Raw genomic sequence first — 24,369 nt, forward strand, 5'->3', positions numbered from 1 at the left:
GGTCTAAGAATAAGAGTAAGAATAAAGAAGTGCTGTAAATGTAAATGAATAACCGGAATACAGTATCCAGCTTATAACTGAAAAAGAAAAATGCCTATATTGCGACCCAAATCAGGAGATAGACGTCTATCTCACAAAAACGAATAAAAGCGGTATAATCGAAAGCCGAATTTGGACGTTTTCAACTGCACTCCGTCACGGATGCGGACAAAGTTGATGGGGGCGTATCAAAGGCGTGGTGAAGGCGGAACTGGGGCGTGGTTATCGGCCGATCAGAGATAAGCGCCTTTCGCCGATAATGGAAAAAAATATGCGTTTTTAGCGAGAATTTAGGGCACTTTTCCTGGACCCTGTTTTTCCACGAATAGGGCCCCAAAAAGTGCCCTAAACAACCAGATGACCACTGGAGGGAGTCGGGGATGACCTCCCCTGACTCCCCCAGTGGTCACAAACCCCCTCCCACCACAAAAATATGCCGTTTCACAACATTTTATGTTCACCCTCAAATGTCATACCCACCTCCCTGGCAGCAGTATGCAGGTTACTGGAATGGTCATTAATAGATGTGGAGGGGCATTTTCAAAATGGACGTCCAAGTTGTGAATTTGGACGTCCTTGCAAAATGGCGAAATCCAGAGGCGGGGAAACCTGTATAATTATTCCCCTCCACGTGTACTTGATAGTGTACTGCATAAAACTAATTCTGCCCACTATTCAGCGCTATTTAACCGAGATGAATCATTATCAGCCATGTATATCCCAGAAATCTGCTGCTTCTCTATGGGTGTGAGCAACACAAAACTGATCTCCTGTTTAGGATCCTGCTGGGTAATTGGGCCTTGGAATGGTCATTAATAGATGTGGAGGGGCATTTTCAAAATGGACGTCCAAGTTGTGATTTGGACGTCCTTGCAAAATGGCGAAATCCAGAGGCGGGGAAACCTGTATTTTCGAGACAAGATGGACTTCCATCTTTCGTTTCAAAAATACCTTCAGTGACGTCCAAATCCTCAAATTCGGATGTCCCTAGATTTGGTCGTCCCTAAACATGAACGATTCTGGCTTTTGGCGATTTTCAAAACCAAAGACGTCCATGCTAAAAACGGCAAAATGCAAGCCATTTGGTCATGGGAGGAGCCAGCATTTGTAGTGCACTGGTCCCCCTGACATGCCAGGACACCAACCGGGCACCCTAGGGGGCACTGCAGTGGACTTCATGAATTGCTCCCAGGAACATAGCTCCCTTACCTTGTGTGCTGAGCCCCCCAACCCCTCCCACAAAACCCACTACCCACAACTGTACACCACTACCATAGCCCTTATGGGTGAAGGGGGCACCTATATATGGGTATAGTGCATTTGTGGTGGGTTTTGGAGAGCTCGCTATTCCCTCCACAAATATAATAGGTAGGCGGGGTATCGGTCTGGGTCCACTTGTCTGAAGTGCACTGCAGTACCCACTAAAACTGCTCCACGGACCTGCATGCACTGTCATAGACCTGAGTATGACATCTGAGGCTGGCACAACAGATTTTGAAAGATGTTTTGAGGGTGGGAGGGGTTAGTGACCACTGGGAGAGTAACGGGAGGTCATCCTTGATTCTCTCCGGTGGTCATCTGGTCATTTCGGGCACCTTTTTGTGCCTTAGTCGTAAGGAAAAACAGGTCCAGGTGAAAACGTCCAAGTGTTCATCAGGGACATCCTTGTTTTTTTTTTGATTATGGGTCAAAGACATCCAAGTGTTAGGCAGGCCCAAGTCCTGCCTTCGCTACGCCTCCAACATGCCCTCTTGAACTTTGGCCATCCTTGCAACAGAGTGCAGTTGGAGATGTCCTAAATCGGGTTTTGATTATACCGATTTGGACGTCCCTGAGAGAAGGGACGTCCATCTTCCAATTTATGTTGAAAGATGGGCGTCCTTCTCTTTCGAAAATGAGCCCAATAGTATTCTGGGCTTTGGGTTGATCCAGGAAGGCTCATCCTATGTTCTTATGACCTATTGATTCTTATGGCTGTGGAAGGCAGTAATGAAAGTCTTTTAAACTGCTGCAATAGCATGTGACATAGAGAAATTGAGGCTTTGTTTATTTTCTAACTTGACCATGGATAAAAGTATTTGCATTATTCAAAAAGATACCTCTACTGCAGTCTGTTGAGGGGTTAACCAAGAAAGAGAGAGGGCAGAGATCAAATCATGAGTAGTTCTGCTTATTTGAACTCTGCACATTTTACCTGGAAAAATTACCCACAGAGAGATGCACAAATCTCTGCAGGCAAAGTTTCATTAAACAATAATGAAAACAAAACTACACATATAATTTGCTTTCAATATAGCCACAAACCCCATGGGTTAAAATTTTCTGCTGCCTTTGCACAACAGTACACATACTGATTATTGGTTCCATAATTTATAGTAACAGTAAAAATAGAAGTGCAATCTATAATGCATATTAAAAAGTTTAATGGTATTCATATGCATATATCCATAACTATTTATCCATAGACCCAAATATTACTGCAGCCCATGAAGCCAATGGATGTCATTGCTATCTATATATATCCATCATACCTGGCTATCTAATTTAGATAGTAGCACTGGATATACATAATATCTTTAAACACTGGGCTTGATGTTTAAAGAAAGGCTGACTGTGGCATTTGAATATTGATCCTTTTAATGCTTAGCATGTAATAACAGTATTATTGTGAGTTATTTGCTTGAAAGGGATGTTATGAAACTTTTTCAGCTTTTGTAGTCTGTTTTACTTCCAGAAAAGGGCATTTATAAAATTGCACGACTGAAAAGAAGGTAGATGCATAGGGGTAGATTCAAGAAAGAGCACCAAATTTGTTTAGTTTTGTTTGGTGCGCTTTCATGTCAGTTTTCATCGCATCCAGTCCATGGTTCACTGCTCCAAGAGTGGATTATTTACACTCTGTGAATTATTAGTTATGCTGTCTTGTTGAATTAACCCTTGAAGCATGCGTTGTTTTACGCCAAAACACAGCCCGTGTCTGGTCATTAATAAAGTACATTTGTACCTTTTCTTGTGAGCTCGCTGTGCTTTTTTTCTGAACTGCTTTGTTGTGTACTTTGACCCTCTCCATTGTATGCTGTTACTTGCAGAAAAGGGCATTTATAAAATTACATGACTAAATATGCACATAAAAAGGAGGCACAGAGAAAAGTAGGGGTTGATTCAAGAAAGAGCGCCAAAATTGAGGCACCAGTATGAAGCACCCTAAGGGGTCCTTTTACAAGGTGTGCTGAGAAATAGCCTGCGCTAGTGTAGGCGCATGTTTTGGATGCACGCAGATCCATTTTGAGCACACCTGTAAAAAATGCCTTTTTTATGGCTGAAAATGGATGTGCGGCAAAATGAAAAATGGTGCGTGTTCATTTTGGGTCTGACACCTTACCGCCACCCATTAACTTAGCGGTAAGGTTAACCAGGCGGTAATCTTCAATGTGCGTACAATGCCGATTATCATCCGATTTTTGCCATGCGGTGGAAGATAAAATGTATTTTCTAGCGTACGTAGTGGATACGCATAAAAAATGAAATTACCGCCCAGGCCACACGGTAGCTGGGCAGTAGTTCTGAATTGGCATGCGTAGGCACATACGTGGCTTTGTAAAAGGCCCCTAAGCATGAATTCTATGACGGCATTTCCACATGGAACTACCATTATAGAATACTAAAGTAAATCCACAGTTTCAGTAGGCTTGGGCACTTAGGCTACTACTACTACTAATAGCATTTATATAGCGCTACCAGATACTGTACATTTGACATAGAGAGACAGTCCTTGCTCAAAGAGCTTACAATCTAGGTAACACAAACAGACAAGACATTATGTTGAAGGCTGTTGTAAGTGCTCTTGCCTAACTGTTGGCATTTAGTCCATTTATTCCATAACATGTCCCTGACCTGCGCCTATCCTCCCACATCCACAGCCTTCTGGAAGTTGTGTGTGACAGAATATGTGGGGAAAACTTCTAGAATAATGACTAAGGAAAGTTGTGCATGCAACTGCTTATTTGTTGCCAATTAGTGTCCATTAATACCAATTTAAGCCAATAATTGACTATTAATTCCAAGTAACAGCCAATTATTAAATTAAGTTACATATGTAACTGACAGTTCTATAAATTGCATGTGTAAATTTGTGCACTATTGTCAGCCTGCACCTCTCCGTGTTGTCTGTTCTCGATCCGACACCTCTCCGTGCTGTCCGCTCTCCACTCAACACCTCTCCGTGCTGTCTGGTCTCGACTTAACACCTCTCCATGCTGTCCGCCTTCACCTACACAATTGGGGCTAATCCACCTCCTAAGAGGAACTGCTTCTGCTCACTTGCAAAAAGTAATTATTCACAGTATTATATTTATTCTGCAGAGTACTTTATTCCACAGCGGTACCAGCGGGAAAACAGTATGTCCACTGTACTACAGCTGCAGGCCTCTGTGCACCTTGCTTCACTTCTCCAACACACAGCAATCAACAACAGTTCAGAACAGTTCAGTCTTAGAACTCGCTAACAACTTGGGATCAACCTGTGGATCAGTCTATTCCTCCTCTCCTTTCTTCTACTGCCTAGGAGTTGGAGACATTTTCACCACCCTCATTTGCCAGACACCAACACTCTGACAACCTCCCACAAATGTTCAGACTGACCTCCTTCAGGTAATTAATTCCCACAATTCCATGAAGCCAGACCGCATCTAGGCATTGTCACTTAGCGGCCCCAAATCTCTGGCTTCTCTCTCTCTGCAGTCTCTTCCTTTTCCACCTCTCTTTGTCCTGAGCAAAATAACTCCATTTGCTTCTCACCAACCTCTTTCCTTTCGCTTTCCTCCCCTAGTTCAATCTCCTTCCACTCCATAGAGTCTTCCCCCACCCTCTCTCCCAGGTGCTGCTCCTCCCCCTGATTATCCTCCATCTCCCAATCACCCCCTGACTCTACTACCTGCTGGGAGTTGTGGTACTGTTTCTCTTGTTCCCTCCTCCCTTGCAAGTGTTGCTGGGCTCTGTAGTTCTCTTCCCTTTTCATCAGTCTCTTACTCCCTTTTCCCCTCTGAGGGTTTTTCTCCTTTCCTCGCTTACTGTCACTATCAGCTCTTCTCTGCCTTCCTTCTACCTCCTCCTTACACTATACATAAATGTGGGTGCACAAGTTCATAGAATTAGGAGGATTCAGTACACACATGTATTTCCTGTTTCAGAGCAGGTATAGATGTATGCATCGGCATTGGCATGCTATTGGGGTTGGTTCTGGGAGCCTATTTTATAAAGACACAGATGCACCTTTGTTGCCTTTATAAAATGAGAAGCAAATCAGCATCTTTTTGATTCATCACATAGGTATCCTGTTATAAACTTTCTCCCAAAATGGGCTTAGTGTCAGAATGCAAATTATAATGTCATTATTGTAGACTAAGAGGCCCTTTACTAAGCTAACACACGTCTAACACAACAAAAATGGAATGTAGGACATGCTAAAGCAGGGGTACTCAAATCTGTCCTGGGGATCCATAGTCCGGTTGGGGTTTTAGAATATACCTAATGAATATGCATGAAAGAGAGATTTGCATCCCTGCATCTCCATTATGTGCAAATCTCTCTCATGCATATTCATTAGTGATATCCTGAAAATCCAACTGGCCCTTTGAGTACCCCTGTGCCAAAGCATTCTGCGTTTTGCTATCTGAACTTGAAAGTGTGCAATATTTACCTTTTCTAAATTTCATAGAGGAGATGTGTCAGGGTAGAGAATGGGTGTAAATGTGCTAATTAACTGCCTTGCTTACTGGTTAGCGTGTCCATAACATGGGAGCCATTAGTGCCTCCTAAACAGCAGGTGGTAAATGATCCCATGGTAATTCTTTTAAATGGCTGCACACTAATGCTAACATTAACGCATGGTTATATATTTAAGAAATAGAAAAAAAAAGGTGTTTTAATGGCCATGCTAGAAATGAACTTAGGACTAAATTCTATAAATGGGGCCTAAAAAATTCAACATTTAAAAATAGCTTTTAATTCTATTCTATAAATGGCACTTAAAGTTAGACGTTGTTTATGAAATAGCACTTAGCACTGGGAACAGCGACTACATTTAGGTGCAACCATTTACACCAATGAAACCTTGGTATAAATCCCCATACCTAAATTAGAAATGGATCCCATTTATTCTATAATGTTTATAGTGGAGTCTATTCTTACATGGCCCCCTCTGACAACCTAGTATCAGTGAGGGCTGTAATTATGTGGGAATTATTTCTCTGATATATCTATTTACCATAAGAAATATACCATTTGGACAGGTGAGGCAACAGGATTTCTATCTCCTTACATCCACCCCAAGATACACTGAAGACATGATTGCTGTGGGCGGACCCCCAACCACTGACCAGATGGTTAGACAAGGCCACAGTGCTGTGGGAAGCATGGAAAAGGTAAGAATTGCGGGACATGGAGGGGAGGGCAGGGAAGAATTGCTGGACATGGAGGGGAGGGCAGGGGAGAGAGGAAAAATCGTTTAGACGAGAGCCTTCCTAGGGCCCGTTTCATTTTTGATGAAACGGGCTTGGTTCCACTAGTATATATATATATATTTTTTGTTTTTTTTTGCAGCAGGGACATGTCTAGGGGTGGAGAGTGGGTATTTCTGCAAAACTCAATGAGTTGTATTATTTATTTATTTATTTATTAGGATTTATTTACCATCTTTTTGAAGGAATTCACTCAAGGCGGTGTACAGTAAGAATAAATCAAACATGAGCAATAGACTACAGCAGTAAAAATATTCAAAAGCAATACAAAATGTGGCATGGTATACTATTTACAATGTCAACATAATATGTAATAGAACATTATAATTGATAGTGAAGGGTAAAGCAACATACAGAAAGGTAAGAAAGTAGGAAGAGTTAGAAATTAAGGTGGTTGACTTAAAGAAAGTTGCACATGAGGTCAGAGAAATAGTTAAATATTATCTCAGCTAGGGTAGGAGTGGATAAATATGTCCTGCTGCAGTATATGCAGCCTGAGTCACTCCATGTGTGTGAGTGAGACTAACGAGTTAGTTACGTCTTCCATTACTTCATTGCATTACTTCTTCCATGCTCTTTAAAGCTAAGCGTTATGATCTTATTACTCCTCTGTTTATCCTACTTCATTGGCTACCAATCTCCTATCTAATTTGGTTTAAAATCTTACTTCTTACCCATAAGCCGTTGCACCTCAGTAAATCTTTTTATATGGCTACTTTGGTCACCCCATACACTGTGTCTCGTGTACTTAGATCCCTTGATGCAAACCGTCTGGTACTACCCTCCCCTAGACACACACTTTATGAGTCCACATGTAACTCTGCCTTTTTAGCTCCTAGTCTATGGAACAGTCTGCCTTCTGATATTAGATCTGAACATTCATTAATCAGATTTAAGGTGAACCTTATCACCCATTTAAGGTGAAACATAAAACCCATTATTTCCAGATGGTTTTTGGAAATACTTCTATAAAGTGCAGCTGCTGTGAGTAACCATTGAGGCATTACACCTTGTACCCTTCCCAGCCCTTTCCTTCTCCTGTTCTTCCTCACCTGACTCCCCTAGGTATGCATTGATGTTTTCTTTCCTATTTTTAATTGGAGTTCTGTTGTTTTACGATTTTATTTTCCTTTTTTTGCATTATTAACCGCTTTGATATTTTTTAAGCTAAGGAGGTATATAAAGTCAAAAATAAACATAAATGTGGAGGGGCATTTTCAATATGATGTCTAAGTCCAACTTTGGATGTTTTACTAAAAATGTCCAAAATTCAAGTGGGGAATATAGCCATATTCAAAACAGAAAAACATGTCTTTTTTTTTTTTTTTCAAAAATGGCTATTTGCTAGATGTTTTTTGCGCTCTGTGCATTTATCTTTTTGGTCTATTTTTGAAAAAAAAAGTGCAAGTGAAAAACGCATAAAATCAAGCCATTGGGATGTAGGAGGAGCCAGCATTCTTGGTAGACTGGCCACATAGACATCCCAGGAGAGCAATGGGGCACCCTAGGGGGCACTGCAGTGAACTTCAAATAAATGCTTCAATATACACACTCATTGTTGCTCCCTTATCTTGTCTGCTGAGCCCCCCCCCCCCCCTAAAAACACACTACCCCCAACTGTACACCACTACTATAGTCCTTACGGGTGAAGGGGGCACCTATATGTGGGTACAGTGAGTTTGTGGTGAGTTTTGTAGGGCTCACAGTTTCCACCACAAGTGTAACAGGTAGGGGGAGGTATAGGACTGGATCCACCTGTCTGCAGTGCACTGTACCCACTACTAGACTACTGCAAGGAATCCACTACTAGACTACTCCAGGGACCTGTTTACTGCTCTAAAGGACCTAAGTATAACATCTGAGGCTGGCATGGAGGCTGATAAGTAATGTTTTAAATCACATTTTTGGGGGGGGAGTGGGAGGGGGTTAGTGACCACTGGCAGTGATTCATACAGCTTGCTCGCACCAACCCTGGAGCCTTCTCTTTAACAAAACTTCTTGTTTCCACAAAAGTGGAACGTGTAAGAGAGAAGGCTCTGGGGTTGGCATGAGCAGGCTATATGAAATCACTGCTTGTTGCCATCAATTGCTAAAGACAATAAAACTTTTAAAAGGTACATGGGAAGGGGGGGGGGGGGTGGAATCAATAGAGCCAAGGGGAGATGCCTGGTCACCAGCTGGAGAGGGATGCTGGACTATTTTTCTGGTTGTGGGGGGAAGAAAAGGTAAAAGCTGGACTATTTGTGAGGGGGGAAGATGAGATGGATAGATGGGGATGGTAAATGCTAGGTTATTTGTGAGGTTGGGGAGAAGAGAAGGCAAATGTTGGACTCTTGTGAGGGGGAAGAAGGTAAAATGCTGGACCATGTGTAGGGGTGTGCCTTGACAATTTTAGTGCCATGTAAGTGTGCCATGAGATGAAAAAGGTTGAAAATCTCTGTATTATATTGTAATTCTTACAGGGGCGTAGCCAGACCTTGGCGGGAGGGGGGCCAGAATCCGAGGTGGAGGGGCACTGTTTAGCCACCTCCCCCTGCCGCAACCGCAACCCCCCACTGCCGCAACCGCAAAATCCCGCCGCCACCGCCGCCTGCTTGCCCCGCATATAGCTCTGTGCAGGACGTAAGGCATCAGAAACAGATGATCACACAACGAAGGCGCCGGAGTAGACCGGCGCTGAAGAAGACTCTTCAGCTGGCGGGGTTTAGGGACCCCCCGCCAGCAAACAAGGTACCTGATGTGGCGGCGGGGCGGGGGGTGGGCAGCGGCGGGGGGGGGGTCAAATGTAGAGGGGGCCAGGGCATAATCTGTGGGGGCCCATGCCCCCATGGCCCCACGTACCTATGCCCCTGAATTCTTAGATTAGATGTTTGAATAAATTATCTGGTCAGAATTTTACTGGAATTTACCTTGGGGCTCTTTTACTAAGCTGTGCTAAAAAGTGACCCATGTTATGAGTAGCACAGAGCGTTCTGTGCACAGAGGCCAATTTTAGCACGGCTGTGAAATGGTTGCATTTCCCATTTTCTGTATTAATAGCCATGCACTAACTTCCCAATTAACGCATGACCATTAACGTGGAAGCCCTTACTGCCAACTATTTACTAGGTGTCAAGGGCTCACTCACTAACCATGTGCTAATTGGTTTATGCACAGCAATGCAGCGATGCTAACCAATTAGTGCTGGGAATGCCTACTGCCCGCCCCCAAACACACCCCCAGTGCTCAAAAAATATTTTCTATTTTTAGTGCGTCGGTAGCGGGCGCAAAACACAAAACTACTGTGGCATGCCTCAGCATGCCCTACTGTAGTGGAATTTAACCTGCTTGCATTAGTGCTTACTGCAGCTTAGTGGTGGAGGAGTGGAGTGGTGGACAAGTGAAGTGGGGTGGAGGAGTGGCCTAGTGGTTAGAGCACCAGTCGTGCAATCCAGAGGTGGCCAGTTCAAATCCCACTGCTGTTCTTCATGATCTTGGGCAAATCACTTAAGCTTCCATTGCCTCAGGTACAAACTTAGATTGTAAACCCTCCTGGGACAGAGAAATATCCAGAGTACCAGAATGTAACTCACCATGAGCTACAACTGAACAAAAGGCATGAGCAAAATCTAAATAATTTAGTAAAAGGATCCCCTTGCAAGCTGCTATATTATTTAACTGAATGAGAAAAGGCTGTAACATCATTTAAAGACACACTCTGAAAGCTTGTTTTTCCACCAACTGCTTGCTTTTAAACCAATTTCAGTAGTCATTTGAGAGGAAAAGTTTATTACTTTCCAAACTTGTTTACAACATGCCAGATGTCTATTTAAAAGTCTGCTGTGAACCTCATGCTGACCTTTGCTTTGATACAATTGGCTAAATGCAATGACTTGAATTGTTTAGCTATAGCACTCTTGACAATTAGGGCATCTGTGATTAGGTTGGTGCTGATGCATGTTTTTGTATGCTAGTGGGGATGCATGATAGTCTGTTGTTTTGTCTATATAAAATTAAAGAGAAAATGAAGAGAAACAACTTTTTAAATTGAAAATATTACGGCAGCGCACATTCAATAGGTTTTGTTTGATAAAGATGTTAGCATTATTCAGGCATAAAAGACGTAATAGACAAGATAGCATTGGGATTGAGGGTATAAGAAAAAATAATAAGGTGACAATTTCTCAGTGGCAGGGGTGAATTAAAAAAAAAACACTTCCCTAAGGGGCCCTTTTATTAAGGCACATAGGCGTGTACGTGTATCCAACTACCGCCCGGCTACCATATGCCCCGGCAGTAATTCCATTTTTGACTTGTGCCCAAAACATGCAGTAGAAAATATTTTGTAGTTTCTACTGCGTGGTTCTTACCCAGCAGTAATCAGCAGTTTATGCGCGCTGGCCACTTACTGCCTGGTTAGCACATGAGACCTTACTGCTAAGTCAATGGGTGGCAGTAAGGTCTCAGGCCAAAAATGGCCGCGTGTTGGTTTTAATTTTGCTGCACGTCCATTTTCGGCCACAAAAAAATGCTTTTATTTCCAGGCGTACTGAAAAATTGACCTGTGCGCATACAAAACACACACCTACACCAGCGCAAGTCATTATTAGGCATGCCTTAGTAAAATGGCCCCTAAGACTTTTTGCTACTTATAATTTAACTATCTCTCCAAATTCCCACCCTCTCTGTATTCTATCTACAACATGCCATTTAAGATCACTAAAAGTATGCTGTTCTTTAATCCAATGAGTCACCAAAGCTGCAGCTTCATTGCCCAATGTTTTTTTTTTATTTATTTTCATTTAATCTTAGTTTTAGCAGTTGAGTCACCCTTCTGATATATACCAAATTACCGGGACATTCTATCATAAAAATGACATATTAATCCATTGTATAACTTGTACCTGTTCGTGGATATATCCATGCTCGTTCTTCTATAGTAAATGGGTACCACTGACAATGACCACTCTTCCTATCGATATCTTCTTGTGTTGCCCCTATATTTTTAAATAAAGTAATACGTTCATATAGTAGGTAATTTTGAAGGGCAGGAAGGGATGAGAAGGGAATTGCTGGATATGAAGGAACAGAAGAGAAGAGAGATGCCTAACATGGATGGAGGGGAAGAGAAGAGTGGATGAAGTACCTGCCTTGGATAGAGGGGAAAAAGAAGAGAAAGGGGAGATATTGGACATGGGTAGGGGAGAGATGGGAGGCTATAGATAGAAGCAGTAAAAAGAGGGATGAAATATGAGTGGATTGAGAGGCAGAAAAATAAATTGAAGTAAGTTGAGTTTGAACAATCAACGTCAGAGATGAATGCAGGGGAGATAGACAGGAAGGCAGGAGGAGAAAAAAACATGGCAAGGAGGCCCTGGATAGCACTTAAGAGACAGAGGAATTAAGAAGACTGGGATCAATATGATCCAAAAAATAAACTGACCAGACAATGAAGGTAGACTGGAAAGGGGATGGGTCCTCCTCCCTGACCAGAGGTTCCAGAGGGCTATGTTATGTTGAGTGCACTGGGGATTGCTATTTTTATCTATCACCTCGTCTTCCTGGAGCTGCCCTGAGCAGTGGCAGTACTGGAAGGAGGTGAGTGTGGCAACACTACTCTTACCTCTAGCCATAGGAGCCAACTTTTCAAAATTATTGGGGGTGCTAAGCCCAATGGAAATGACACCTCCCTGGACACATACAAGGAATTTTCTCAATATTGGGGGTACTCAAGCACCCACAGCACCCCCAGAGTCAGCTCCAATGCCTCTAGCTGTGCTCCCACACTGCCTCCTGACTAGTCTTCCCCCCATGCAACTAATCAGCAAGTAAAGTGGTAAAGCTCCTCATTTCCGGTTGGTACAGTGCTGAAGTCTCACAATAAGAGCCATGAGCCTGAGTAAAGCATTTAAGTGCCTAAAATATCCCAGCAGAAAATCCACAACTCCTAAATCCACATCCGACTCCTTCCCTTCAACAGGATCCACCTCCTCTCTTTTCACTCTAATCCCACTCACGATGAATTCACCCCTCCACTGCCCAAATGTAAAACATGTCGCATATGAATAGGCTTGGGGATCCGTAATGGTATTATCCTCTTGCCTACTTGGGTTGGAATCAGGGCTTTCCTTATTGATTTCCTCTTGAAAAATACACTCAGGATCAGAAGTGGAACAAAATATTTGTGCATCTTAGGAAAAATTAAAAAATGGCTCCTTTCTTCACTGAAACGTGCCTCTTAAAACCATGCTCTATTCACAATGTAAGAAAGTCCAAATTATCGTTCTATGTAGAAGGTGGCAAGAGCCAGGAATGTGCATAAATGACCTAAAAACTGGTATATATGCATGCAATCACACATGTCTGTAATGTGGATGTTCTGGCTACACGCTACTCCGCAAAACAGTACCAAAATGTGATGTCCATAGTTTGCAGGTGGGTGTACACATGGGTAGAGACAGGGTTAAGCATGGATGAGAAACACAGTTATAAACTTAAGGAGTCCTTTTACTAAGGTGCACCTAAAAGTGGCCTGTGTTGGTGTATGCACGTGTTTTGGATGCGAGCAGGCCCATTTTCTAGTGCGCCTGGAAAAAAGGCATTTTTTTTGTGTGCCTGAAAATGGACGTGCAACTAAATTAAAACCAGAGTGTGTCCATTTTCGGGCTGAGCCCTTACTGCCATCCATTTTCTACTATGTGTTTTGAACATGCATCAAAAATGGAATTACTGCCCGGGGCATGCGGTAGCTGGGCGGTAGTGCCAATTTGATGTGTGTTGGGCATGCGTAGGCACCTATGCACTTTTGTAAAAGGGCCACTAAATATTAGAAGAAATATAATTAATGTGAGCTTTTTAGCAATCTACTGGCAAACATTTACCCAGATTTGTGGCTGGTGTAAGTGGTCACACCTGCATGTGCATATATTAGCTCATATGCCTTTGTAGAATAGGCTTCCAATAGGAGCCTTCTAGCAATGTTGTTCAAAGTCCTGCCAGCTCTTCATTCAGTGTGGCCTCCTTGCAATTACTGGTTCACTCCCAACAGTTCCAATCAGACTTTAAGACTTTTCTTTTTTCTGATGTAGATCCAAGACTTAATGAGGGGATGAAGAAAGAATAAAGAAACTATAATAGAACATTTTAGGTAATAGCATACCCCAGGTACTTGAGCTAGATACTAATTATTTGAAAAGCTCAGTTCAATCTCCTGAAACTCACTTGGTTGCCAAGGAGGCTGTTAGGTGAGAAGGTTCAAATAAAACATATTTAATAGCATTGTGTCTAATTATATTTACATGGATATCTTTAAAAGAAGGTACCCCCTATTTGAAGAACACCAGGTTTCAATAACAAAAACTGTTTACATTGGCGTTGAGTGTCTTTAGACACATCAAGAAAAATTTGGATCTTAAAGCCTAGAAACGATTTCTCTCTATTTTTTAAAAAACATTCTCAGTAACCATTGTTTATCAGGAGATAACGTCACTGAAGCAACCAAAGTCGCTGCAGTGGCTACTTCTGAATCCGAAGTGTTCAATATAGCGGAAACATCTAGAGAAGCTTGCTGCTATTCCACCGCTTTCCTCGGTAGATAATAAACTTATGAGAAAGGAGGAAATTTATCCTCTGGTATACCCAAAATTTCCGTCATATAACGCTTTACCATTTCCAAGGGCATAATAGTAGATACCATTGGAAAATTCAAGAAGCGAAGATTGTTACTCCTTGCAAAATTTTCAAGAGTCCCACATTTATTTCTCAAATTGGATAAATCTTTAACAAAAGAAGTCTGCAAACTCTGAACATCAGATAAATCCTTATTAATTTGATCCATTCAAGAGGACAACACATTCACCTCTGTTTGAACTTTTGCTGCTTTCAGTTCTACTCAAGAAAGCTTCTGTGTGAGAGTACTAGTTTGTAAGAGCAGGGTTTTCCCCAAATCCGAAATCAATAACCATAAAGAATCCAATGTTACATCAGTGGGTCTCTTTTCCAAAAACTCAGGAACAGATACAGCTGATGTAGATTCAGGAAATCCACCTTCCAGCTCCAGTTTGGCGACTCCTTGAAACCCCCAACATATTTGCAGCCAGGTTATTTTCCCGGGAGAGAACTTCCAAACAATCTCCATCAGTCTCCCACTGATGCAATCGAGCCTCTCTCAAAGCAGTGCCCTGCATACTTCCTGAACAAGGCATCGTTGACTCAGCAAGCGGAGAGCTTGGACCTTGAGACTGCTGGGGAGGAGCTCTTCGGTCATGGCTTAATGATGTTTCCAACCCTGGAGACGCCGCCATATCCTCTCTCAAAGCCAGCTTCTTTAACGAACCTTCCCCTGACCTCTCCACCAGCCCAGAACTTCTCACATACTGATCAATCGGACCAACGATAAGAGGTTCAAGCCGCTGGGAGGCGCGAGCAGCCGCTTTACCCCGACATTTATTCATTTCAGAAGAAAAGTAGCGAGGATCCAATAGCACCTCAGGTATGTGTGGCCATCTTGGATCCCATCTTATTCTTTAATTCAAGTGGAATACTATTCCACAAACATTGTACTTTTTCTGAAATCATATACTCGTGATGAAATGAGTCTATGGGACCTTTCTACTAAAATGTACTAAAATCTTGGAGTAATGTGTTTTAATGCAAGACTTTCCCATGTGCCACTCCCATATTTTATGTGGCATTATATTAAGGGTACACTCCAATGCTATAAAAACAAATACATTTTTGTAGCGCCTGCCAGGGTGCTGCAGCCCAGCAGTACTTCCTGTATAGCGAGCGTTAAGCCTGCTTTGGGTTTACCCCGCTTAGTAAAAGGAGCCCTTAGAATCCAGGAGTTAACATATGCTAATCAGAACATGCTAGTTGGATAACGCTTCCATGTCTATTCCCTGCCCATTGCACACTCCATCCTGAAAAAATTAGGAAAAAATATCGTCCAATTAGCATGCACCGACAGGCAAATTACCTTTTTTCCCATGGTAAGTGTATATTAGCAGTTAATGCAGTTTTGAAAGAGGGCCCCTAAATTCATTAATAGAAGGAACAGTAAGACTTACATCTGAGTATGAGCACAATACTCATCCTAGACAGTATTTCATTCATTTAATAACAAAGGAATGCAAGTAACAAGGGTCTATTGTGTGAATAGTTAAAAACAAAACAAAATCAAGCCAAGGGTAAAAGCTTAAACAGTGCACACAACATACCTTCCCACGAGTTAGTGGCGGGATCTCCTCCTCATACCAATGAATGAACCTACATTCAACTACTCAAATTTGATGAATTAATCTAGGGCTTCTGGCTTTCTCTAATCCAAGCCTGCAGAATGGCCCCCTATGACCTTTTTCAGCAGAGGCATTTGAGCTTCTTTCCTTCATTCCATCTGTTTTCCTTTCATCTGTCTCTTTAGCTATCATCAAGGCAAGCAAACACTGTAAATCCACTGTTGTTACTTTTAGTTGCTCCTGATCACTAGCAGACTTCCATATTAGTAGTCAATGCATCAGCACATCCTACATGTAGTCTATGTACTGCTACTATTTAGGTCTTTACATATACAGAACTACTGATCTCTGGACTTACACCAAAACATCTCCTGAGTCTATACAATGTTAGACTCATGTAACTGCTTGCTCAAAAATTTTATTACAGTTTAAAAAATTAGTTGCCGCTGGGCAGTGAGTTTCCAAAATGCCCTAGGAATCTCAGCAACCTCCTTTACACTGAGGTTTAGGCCTGTCTGATTCTCCAGTATTCACTCCATTATTGACTTCATTATACTTTGTTTGTACTTAGAAATTAATGGGTCAATATTAAGCCAATGGCAGTCAGCATTTTTAAAAACTCTGATGCCATTAACTAATTTAGGGATCCTTTTACTAAAGCTGAGCATACACTGATGGACATTAGTGCTCGCTAAATGCCACATTGCCCATAGGTACAAACTACGATGTGCAACATTTGGCATGCTCTATTGTCCATTACTGTGTGCTAAGCTTTAGTAAAAGATCCCCTTAGACCTGGATAATCAGTACCAGGACATATCTGAGTGGCAGAACTGAATATTGGGTCAGTGGCAGCACCTGGAAGTTATGCAAGTACTGTTGATATTTATACCCACCTAGCTAATCAGGCAAAGTTAGGACTACTATTTATTTGATGCTACATGTCTGGTTACCTATGTGGGCACTCGTTTTCCCAGCTCTTCCCAGACTCTGCCCCCGGACCATTTGCCGTGAGTGAATTCCTTCAAAAAGGCGGTAAATAAATCCTAATAAAAAAATAAATAAATAAATAATATTTGTCCAATTGATTGCCACTGAATATGGCTTATATATACATTAATTGATTACACATTAATGTACACATTAATTGATTTGATTTGCTTACTTTATTTTTTGTCTATTAGATTGTAAGCTCTTTGAGCAGGGACTGTCTTTCTTCTATGTTTGTGCAGCACTGCGTACGCCTTGTAGCGCTATAGAAATGCTAAATAGTAGTAGTAGTAGTAGTAGTAGTGAATATTCTCTCCTGACCCATTCTGTTCAATTTAATCAGACAAGAGCCTCTTCCTTGTGTCTCTGTTTAAGTCAATGTATTTATTTATTTATTTATTGCATTTGTATCCCACATTTTCCCACCTCTTTGCAGGCTCAATGTGGCTTACAATATATCATGAATAATGGAAATATATAATGAAATAGACATTTAGTATAATGGAAAGAACTTGGATAGCATGATAATGAAAAAGCATGATATTAGTATAACAAGCAAGTATTATAAGACAGTACTGGATATGTATGGAGGAATTCACATTTGTTGATCTTTGTGGTATGCCTTGTTAAAGAGATGGGTCTTCAGTAGTTTGCGGAAATTAGTTAGTTCATAGATCGTTTTTAAGTTGCGCGGCAGCGCGTTCCAGAATTGTGTACTCAAGTAGGAAAAGGTTGACGCATGCGTTAGTTTGTATTTTAGACCTTTACAGTTGGGGAAGTGAAGGTTGAGAAATGTATGGGATGATTTTTTAGCGTTCCTGGGTGGTAAGTCTATCAGGTCTGACATGTAGGCAGGGGCATCTCCATGAATAATTTTGTGAACTAGGGTACATATTTTGAACGTGATGCGTTCTTTAAGTGGGAGCCAGTGTAGCTTTTCTCGTAGAGGTTTAGCACTTTCATATTTAGTTTTACCGAATATGAGTCTCGCTACAGTGTTCTGGGCTGTCTGAAGTTTCTTGATTATCTGCTCTTTGCAGCCAGCGTAGAGTGCGTTGCAATAGTCTAGATGGCTGAGTACCATTGATTGTACTAGGTTACGGAAGACAGTCCTTGGGAAGAAAGGTTTTATTCTTTTTAGTTGCCACATTGAGTGGAACATCTTCTTGGTTGTGTTCTTTGTGTGGTTTTCAAGTGTTAGGTGTCTATCAATGGTAATTCCAAGAAGTTTTAGGGTGTTCGATATTGGAAGATTCAGTTTTGGTGTGTTAATGGTGGTGAATTTGTTCGTGTTATGTGGAGAGGTGAGTATTAGGCATTGGGTTTTTTCTGCATTAAGTTTCAGCTGAAATGCATCCGCCCATGAATGCATGATATGTAGACTTTGGTTGATGTCATTGGAAATTTCCCTTAAATCTTGTTTAAATGGGATGTAGATTGTTACGTCGTCTGCGTATATGTATGGATTAAGATTTTGGTTAGATAGTAGTTTGGCCAAGGGTATCATCATTAAGTTGAATAAGGTCGGTGAGAAGGGGGATCCCTGTGGAACTCCGCATTCAGGTATCCATGTGGCTGATGTAGTCGAATTAGATATGATCGTGTGGTTAGGAACCCTTTGAACCAATTGAGAACGTTACCTCCAATTCTGAAGTACTCGAGGATATGTAGTAGTATTCCATGATCCACCATGTCACAGGCGCTGGACATGTCAAATTGTAGAAGTAGTATATTCTTGCCAGTTGCGATCATTTGTTTGAATCTTGTCATTAGAGTAACTAGTACTGTTTCAGTGCTGTGGTTAGACCGAAATCCTGATTGGGAATCGTGTAGTATTGAGAATTTGTCTAAGTAGTTTGTAAGTTGTTTGGTGACCAACCGTTCCATTATTTTGGTTATTAAGAGAATGGATGCTACTGGTCTATAGTTGGTTAGTTCACTTGCACTTTTCTTTGCATCTTTGGGTATGGGGGTGAGTAGAATGTTTCCTTTCTCCTTCGGGAAGAGTCCGTTTTGTAACATATAGTTCAAGTGGTTCGTAAGATCTACTATAAATTGTTGAGGGGCAGATGCCATTAGGTTGTTTGGGCATGTGTCTAATTTGCAATGTGATTTGGCAAATCTTTTGAGCATTTGGGAAATGGGGATCCTCCAATAGTATCTCGAAGTTGGTCCAGGTTCTGTCTGCTGGGTATGCACCAGGGTCTGGGTCTAGACAGTTGAGGAGTTCGGCATAATCAATGGTACTGACAGGTATTTTAAGCGTAGTTGAACGATTTTCTCATTGAAATCCTCCATTGCTCCAGGTACAAAATAAGTACCTGTATATAATAATATGTAAACTACTACTACTACTACTTGACATTTCTAAAGCGCTACTAGGGTTACGCAACGCTGTACAATTTAACATAGAAGGACAGTCCCTGCTCAAAGGAGCTTACAATCTAAAGGACAAATGTACAGTCAGTCAAATAGGGGCAGTCTAGATTTCCTGAAAGGTATAAAGGTTAGGTGCCGAAAGCAACATTGAAGAGGTGGGCTTTGAGCAAGGATTTGAAGATGGGTAGGGAGGGGGCTTGGCGTAAGGGCTCAGGAAGTTTATTCCAAGCATAGGGTGAGGCGAGGCAGAATGAGTGGAGCCTGGAGTTGGCGGTGGTGGAGAAGGGTACTGAGAGGAGGGATTTGTCCTGTGAGCGGAGGTTACGGGCGGGAACGTAAGGGGAAATGAGGGTAGAGATGTAATGAGGGGCTGCAGACTGAGTGCATTTGTAGGTAAGAAGGAGAAGTTTGAACTGTATGCGGTATCTGATTGGAAGCCAATGAAGTAACCTGAGAAGATGGGTGATATGAGTATATCGGTTCAGGCGGAATATAAGACGTGCAGCAGAGTTCTGAACAGATTGAAGGGGGGATAGATGGCTAAGTGGGAGGCCAGTAAGGAGTAGGTTGCAGTAAACCACTTTGATTGTTTCCACAGAAAGGTGATATATCATATCCCATTCCCTTTCTGCCCAGTTAAATCATTGTAATATTTGGCCCTAATTCTCCTAATATCAGCAACATATGGAATTTAGTGGAGGTAGTATAAAGTATGCCTATAATTTATGCCTACAATGAAACACAATTAACATTTAAATTGAGAAGCTTAAATTGCAGTGTGTGTATATGGAGTGAGGTGGGCAAGGCATCAGCCCAAGCTCTTTCATACTCTTTCCTTTGCTGTTAAATAGTTGCATTTTCCAATTCAAAATGGGCAAGAAGAAGGCTAAAGAGCTAAAGTTAATGTTTTCCCTTCTCTACCTCTGACTCAACTTGTTAGATCACTAAACTCTTTTGTGATGCACTGCTGAAGGAACGGGTGGGGGGGGGGGGGGGGGGGATGATTTAGTTTTCTCCTCTCCTCCATAGTATGGTTTTCTCTAGCACTTAGATTAGGCTACCAACATCACTCAAACCTGGATGCCTATGTAGAGAAAGCAGAGAGAAGTTAGCAGAACACAACTCTGGAAGAAGGCTTTGAAATCAGGCCAAAGTGTCTACCCTAGAAAACCATCATCACTAGAAAGATGTGGTGAATGGAGATGTCATGGATATTAGGGATGTGCATTTGAAACAGCACAGGGATGCCAATTACATTTCATGTGTTCTTCCATGACACTGTAAACCAAAACAGGATACCAGCCAACAATTTGTATTTCCTGTCAGCAATAGTACATACAAAGGGTCCTTTTGCTAAGCTGCAGTAACACTAACACTACCACTGCCATGGGATTCACTGAGGCATCCCATAGTAAGTTTCAAATGTGTGTGTAATACAGACAAAATTATATTTTTAAAAAAGTTTTGGCTGAAGGGGTATGTCTGGGAGATGGAGAGTGGGGGCTTCTGTGCTAATCAGTTAATGTGTTTGACATTGCCACATGCTAACTGATTAGTACAGGATTAGCACATGAGTCCTTACTGCTTACTAAATAGGTGGTGATAAGGGCTCACATGCTAATTTGTTTTTAATGGCCATATACTAATGGGAACATTAGCTGTTGGCCATTAACTCGGAAAATTGAAAATCGGTCATTTTCCAGCTGTGGTAGAAATGGCCTTAGGCATATAATGGATATCTTGGTGTTTACCACTAACTGATTTCTACTACGAGCTAAAAATGCTATTGCAGCTTAGTAAAAGACCCCCTTAAATTCTATATTCGCCTTACATGGCAACCAATGTAGTTTGGTAAAAGGGTCGTAATTTGATTTTTCTGGACTATGTAAACTGCCATGATACTTTATTAATAGCAGTGCATCATTGCCCAAAATAATATAAACAAGTAAATAATCAACATGAGTAGAGTTGGCTCTAGATTGGGAGAGTCTATCAACTGGCCTTCAGAGGATCATTCCAGTCTCTTCACCCATTCTAAGTATTCACAGAGGATCAAGAACATCAATTGCTTCAACTTGCACTTAGGGTTGAAATGGAGCTTTCAGGAAAAAGTTGAATAATTATTTGTTCAATTAGATTTTGCTTAATATTCAGCTGTTTCATTTTAGATAGTGTCTCTTGCGTAGGATTGTATAAAACAGGCAGATTATAAATTCCTATAAATAAATGAACAGTAATCATGGAAGTTCTTGGGCAAATAATGAAGTACGTGGAAGGAATCTTGGCAGAGTTACCCAGCTTTGTAGGGCTGTGTCTTTGTTAATGTGCTTTTATTTCATTAGTTTGCATAAAGAATTTAGGAGACAGTTCTATACTGGACATCTTGATTTAGGTGAACTGAGGCTATGCAATAGGAACCTATAAGTTAAGCACATTTTTTTTAGCAATCTAGGCATGACCATAATTGGGCATGCCTAAAATATATGCTTGTATTTGCCTTACTGCACTAGTATTCTATAGAAAGTAATAAGACACCTTCTTGGCTCCTAAAATTAGTCACCTCTTTATAGAGCTGTCTCCAGAGGTAGCATTTTATACAGCTGTGCTACTGGCAGTTAGGTAGTACAACCATAGCCCTGAACTTACTCTAGAGGTCAAACTGCCACATGAGGAGCAATTGCCCTCCCACAGCAGTAAGGGTCATAGCTCCCATTTTAAATCTGGAACATCTATGGGTCAAGAGCAGAGGTGGATCACTCCTGTTCCAGTTAACTAGACTACCTTGGAGAACCTGGGGTTTGTCCAAGAAACGGTTAGCAGTTGGGAAAGAGTTAAGGGTTTACCTGGTAGGAGGGGATGCTTGGATCAAATTGGTTTCCTGTTGGGAGGAGTGATTCTGTTGGAGGGGCTTGTCATGGGGGCTAAACTGTGGAAAAGATCTTGAATGGGCAAAGTGATTAATTTGGAGGGGGAGAATCAATTCAGAAGGAAGGGTCTTTTCATTAGAAGGAACGTCAGATCACAATTGGGATTGTAGTATATATATATATTTTTTGAGCCTAGGGCCTACATTACATGCATTGGCAGATAGCAAGGGTGTACCTATGATTTCTGCCAATGCATGGAATGTGGGAGTCATACGGTGTTTGCCCTGCACAGTAAATGCAAGGCAGATGCTGGGCATGATCCTACATTTACCACACAGGCTTTTCACTTACTGCATCTTAAATGTTACACTTTAGTAAACAGGCCTGTAAGTCTGTCTAGCTCATTTCTTGGAAAAAAATTCTCTTTGCTTTTGAGTCACATATAAGTGGCTCCTGATTTATAGGAAAGGAGAAATACATCTCAATCTTGAGCTGTTGTGCTAGCAGAGCTACTTTTGCTATAGTAATTTGAAATTTGGAACATGAATACTGATTTCCTCATTGTAAAGCACATAGTCAAAAGGTCTGATCCATATCAGGTCTATAGGGTTTAAGTTGCTTCCTGACACAATTACTCTTAATGGAATATGCATTACAAAAATCAATGTAAAAATCTTTTAAGAAATGGATTCTGACTTCTTTAGCTTTGATTGACTTGCTATTTTATTTATTTGCAAATACTTAATGCTAGTTTTTTTTCTGTTAGATTTCATTATTCACAAACGGCCAACAGTTAAGCATTTTTGTTTTATTTAAATACACTACAGGTTTTGTTTTTTTTTTAAATATGTTTTTCTGTACTTTAAACAACAATTATACATGGTTCAGAATTTATCATGATCTTTATTCTAGCAAGTAAAGGTTGCATTCTTTATGCATCTTTCCTTTTTCATTGTAAGTAAAGTTCTGGTATACAAGTTGATGGTTCATAGTGAGCTGGATATAATTTTTACTCAAGTCAAAAATATATATGATGCTCTTTATGTGGAGGGGCATAATCAAAAGGGGCGCCCAAGTTTTCCTGAGGACATCCTCGCAGGACGTCCCGGTGAAGGGGCAGGGAAACCCGTATTATCAAAACAAGATGGGCGTCCACCTTTCGTTTCGATATATGGTCAGGGACGCCCAAATCGCAAAATTTAGGTCTACCTTAGAGATGGTCATCCTTAGAGATTGTCGTCCCCGATTTTGAGCAATAATGGAAACCGAGGACGCCCATCTCAGAAACGACCAATTCCAAGCCATTTGGTCATGGGAGGAGCCAGCATTCATAGTGCACTGGTCCCCCTGACATGCCAAGACACCAACCGGGCACCCTAGGGGGCACTGCAGTGGACTTCAGAAATTGCTCCCAGGTGCATAGCTCCCTTACCTTGTGTGCTGATCCCCCAATCCCCACTCCCCACAACTGTACACCACTACCATAGCCCTAAGGGGTGAAGGGGGGCACCTACATGTGGGTACAGAGGGTTTCTGGTGGGTTTTGAAGGGATCACATTTATCACCACAAGTGTAACAGATAGGGGGGGGTGGGCCTGGGTCCGCCTGCCTGAAGTGCACTGCACCCACTAAAACTGCTCCAGGGACCTGCATACTGCTGGCATGTTGCTGGGTATGACATTTGAGGCTGGCATAGAGGCTGACAAAAAATATTTAAGAAGATTTTTTGGAGGGTGGGAGGGGGTTGGTGACCACTGGGGGAGTAAAGGAAGGTCATCCCCTATTCCCCCCAGTGGTCATCTGGTCAGTTCAGGTACCTTTTTGAAGCTTGGTCATAACAAAAACTGGACCAAGTAAAGTCACCCAAGTGCTCGTCAGGGACGCCCTTCTTTTTTCCATTATTGGTCGAGTACGCCCATGTGTTAAGCATGGCCCAGTCCTGCCTTTGCTATGCTTCCAACACGCCCCTGTGAACTTTGGTTGTCCCCGCAACGGAAAGCAGTTGAGGACACCCAAAATTGGCTTTCAATTATGCCGATTTGGGTGACGCTGTGAGAAGGATGCTTTGCCTGGATCTGTGTCTGGTCCAACCGCGTCGACAGTCGGCCCCCACCACAGCCGTTGGCAGCTATTTGCAGATACTTGACTGCATCCTGACCCACTTCCGACCATAATCGCAACAAGTAACTTCGCCTAGCGTTTGATTCTACCTTTCTGGCAGGAAATTGTTACACCGCTCCTACATCATCGTGGCAGAGGTGGAATTTTGGGCGGGAACACAAGCTCGTCAATTCGCAGGGCACTCCTACCCTGATCGGGACAGCCCCTCTTCGGGCCTCTCCTTTTAAAGGGGCAGATCTA

Source organism: Microcaecilia unicolor, chromosome 3 (genome assembly GCF_901765095.1).
Source record: "Microcaecilia unicolor chromosome 3, aMicUni1.1, whole genome shotgun sequence".
NCBI classification, from domain to species: Eukaryota; Metazoa; Chordata; class Amphibia; order Gymnophiona; family Siphonopidae; genus Microcaecilia; species Microcaecilia unicolor.